We start from the raw sequence: 3,963 nt of genomic DNA on the forward strand, positions 1-3,963 counted from the left end.
CTTCTCCCACATCTGCTGGATTTCGATCAAAACACCACAGCTACTCCCCTCAATGGGATGACAGTCCCACACCCAGACACACTCCTCCCACTTTCACTCACAGCCCCTTACCTCCTTTCTCACCCCTTCTTCCCCCCTTTTCCCCACATCCCAAACCGTCGTCTCACAGTGTCTGTTTACCATACCTTTTAAACTGAGACCAGCAACATTTAGACAAATGCTGTGGTTTTAAATGCCTTTACTAAACTCAAATCCAGGATAATACCAACCCTTAGTCACTGTTGTGTGACAGCTATTCATACAGTATGTATCACCAGCGTGATGCAAAGCTTAACATATTAGCATGTATGCGTGGAAGCCCCTGATCGACATGACAACAATCATGTTTTTGAGTCCAGAGTTTCAGTGGAAAATGTGGAGCCACATTAATGGCACAAAGCATCACATGCACTTCCATGCACAGCAAAACTACTTGCTGATATAGCAAAAGTTGAGAACACATTTGGTTAATAGGTCATTGTATTAGACTGAAACTTGCACTTGTAATCGGAAAATGTGAAATCATCACGCAACTTTGTCATAAAGTGTCATGTTGAATTAAAGAGGGGTTAAAGGGTAAGTGCTCAAATTTTAAAAATCCATACATGGTATTCCTATGGTCTAAACTGGAGGGCTAAAGCTCAAATTCTTGATGTCATCAAGTAAACTGCTTATAGAGAATGAATCGGGAAAGATGTTATAGATGACACTGAGAGCACCACGGGGAATGTTACATGGGAACATTTTCTGTTTCAGATCGGAGAACACGATAATAGAATAAAGTATCCCATTCATTGTCTATGGAACAGACTTTATACTTGATGACATTACAATTACTTCTCTGGTTTCTGGCTTTGAGAGAGAGAGAATAGCTCATGTTCACAAATAATGATTAAACTTTAGGCCATATAAAAACATATTGGAATTCTTAATTTAGGTGGTGTTCTACTTTAAATTTTAAGCTCTGTGGCCATTCTGTTAGCGAAGAAACAGTAAAGTACATAAGAGGATTGTGCAAGTCTGGCGTATATAGAAATGCAGGGATTTACAGAAACAAACTTGCATTATTGAATAATAAAATACAGCAAAATCCATCTTTAGACATATCCATGCACTCTGTATGCACAAAAACACGAGTGTGTGTCCTTAAAGGTCCTTGTAGTCTGCCGAAAAGCATCATCGAATAGCGTGATGATGGCCGCTCTGGTCAAGACACAGGGGAAAACTTCAGCACAGCAGCTGCACAGGAAAGTATGACACTGTCTCCACTGGGACTAACACCAGCACGGCACCGCAGAGAAGAAACATGGAAAGTTCGGCAGAAAGGCAGACCACCACCAGGCCCTGTGTCTCGCCATGTGCAAATATGAGATTATTATTCTTTAAAAAATTAGTCATCACTTTATGTTTCTCCTCCAGGCTAGCAAGTGGTTTTTTTATTCAGCACTTCAACTAGCTCCAAATAAAGAGAATTATGTAACGTGGACTCATTTGTATGTGACATTCTTTTAAAAGTTGGATTTGGAATGTGTTGTTTTATGGTATGGTTGGAGCTGACATTAGGACAGGACACTGGAACTATAATTGTGGTAAAAAATATTGGTCAGAAATAAATATTTTGAAATGATGTGTGTTGGGTGTGCTTTGTTATGAGGTGTGGTCAGAAGGTCAGAAAGTTCAAAATGACCTTTTGCTCTTCCCGACGTTTATCCTGCTGGCTTCAACATTAACCAATGGAGGGTTAAGAGAACATGAATTAGTGTAACAAAGTCTAATGTAGCTGTCAGACAGATGTAAACAAAAAAGATATCCATTGTCTAACCGACTGTTGTGTTATGTCTCAGTCCCATAGCATGTGTGGAGTGTTACTACCACCAAGAAATGGTCCGAAACACCTCAGGCAGTGTACCACAAGCAGTGGGTTGGGCGGTGTGCGTGTGTGTGTGTGTGTGTGTGTGTGTGTGTGTGTGTGTGTGTGTGTGTGTGTGTGTGTGTGTGTGTGTGTGTGTGTGTGTGTGTGTGTATATATCTGTGTGACTGTAGCACAGGCTGAACTGCAGTGTTTACAGTACACCTTTTTGTCCCAAATAACACCCGGGGTCCAAACACTGAGAGACTTAGCATCTCTTCCCTTTCTGTTTTAACTCCCATAGCTAACACGCTTAAATCTCTGTGGCCGGGTGTGTTTGTGTTTTCCAATCAACAGTAGACAGATGACAACATCTGGTGCTTGGCTGCAGGAGGACATTTTTAGGGGTGTGTGAGAACCTTTCTCGAAAGGGGCCCTGTGCACTGTGGTCTCCCCGTTAGTAAATGAGCATATATATTCTATGGGTTTTCTATTTGCAGGAGAGATAGTACAACACCCCCCTGTTGAGTCCAGAACAAACTTATTTGCAGCAGCCAAGACTCCTCAGCTGATTGGTCTCAGACAGCAGCTTGAGGTTGGGGGTGTTGCAATACATGGAGAAAAAGTAGCACGAAAAACAACATAAGGGTACAAGCACATATACAGTGTATATGCATAAAAAGCAAAAGCTGTGCAAATGGCTGGTACATGCCCAAGTCGGGTTCACATACACAAACATACACATATATGTCCTGAAAATACGACCAAAATGAGCTCGGTGTCAGCCGATGGCCAGACGGTAGACTGTTTACACCAATGGGGAGAGAGAAAGCACCCTAGCATGGACCCGATGAGAGGCTGGGACTGGAGCAAAGCCACTTAGTGGTCATGGCGTAGTAGTAATGTGGACCTGGCAGGTGGTGGATGCAGAGGGTGGCTGCGGGGGTGGCAGTGCCCCAGCCAAGTCGTGGTGAGGCGGTGGTTAACCAGTCTAGGTCACCTACACTTCCTCTGGCCTCTTTCCCTGGGAGGAAAAACAGTCTAGTCAAAATAATGGCGTGGGGGGGACCTGGGGGTCTGTCTTCTAGATTAAATGTACTTACAGTACATCATGGTGTGTATCTGTGACATTATCTGTTGAGATACATTTTCCTGACACTATGTATCTTTTAGATTAAATGTACTTACATCAACAACAACAAAATGAATGGTGTCATTTTGGCTTTTTACGTTTGAGCAAGGGGAGACAAATTTAGCAACAGCAAAGGGAGGGGCCTAAAACAGATTAAGAAACAAGTGAACAAAATATCTGCTCTGTATTTTTTCTCTCTCTCTTAGCTCTTAAATAAGCAGTCTTAAATGAGCGGCATAGCTCCATTGCAGCCCGTAAATTCTGTTGTGTCAGCCTACGCAAGCAATTATAACTGGGCTCTGTCTTCCGCTTCTCTCCCTCCCGCTTTTACCCACAGTGCCATCTTAATCGGTGCTCACTGCTTCGTTGCGCTGTTGAGACTGACCTTTGACTCTGACATGCTTCCTGTCTGTCAGCGGGATTGCTGTGCTTTGCTTGATAGGATGGTGAGGAAGATACTGTTTGTAATTGTGTGTGTCAGACCTTTCCTCGGTGTGTAGACACCAGACCCGTCTCACATGCCTCTGTGAGTGATTTGAGCCTCCAAGCATTTATCACCTTACTGCCTTGGCACCTGCTGAGGAGTCATTCATAAGAAGTCCAAATACTCACAGCTTGATTATTCACATACTGTTAAAGAAATAGTTAAACACACACACACGCACGCACGCACGCACACACGCATGCACACACACGCACACGCACTAATGCACGCACGTACGCACAGTAAAGTTTTGGGAAATACGCTTCTTTTAGATTTAGATGAGAACATTACAACAAATGAAGCTTAGCTTAAGTTCAACCAGGAAGACTATCTTACATCACAAACCTGTCCAACGGTAAGAAACATCTGCCTCCCAGCACATCTAAAGCTGTGTTCGGACAGAACGCGAGGCAAATTTCAGAGGAGAAGCGATTTCATATAAAGCCAATGGGAAGACGC

Source organism: Perca flavescens, chromosome 2, assembly GCF_004354835.1.
Source record: "Perca flavescens isolate YP-PL-M2 chromosome 2, PFLA_1.0, whole genome shotgun sequence".
In the NCBI taxonomy this organism is placed as follows: Eukaryota; Metazoa; Chordata; class Actinopteri; order Perciformes; family Percidae; genus Perca; species Perca flavescens.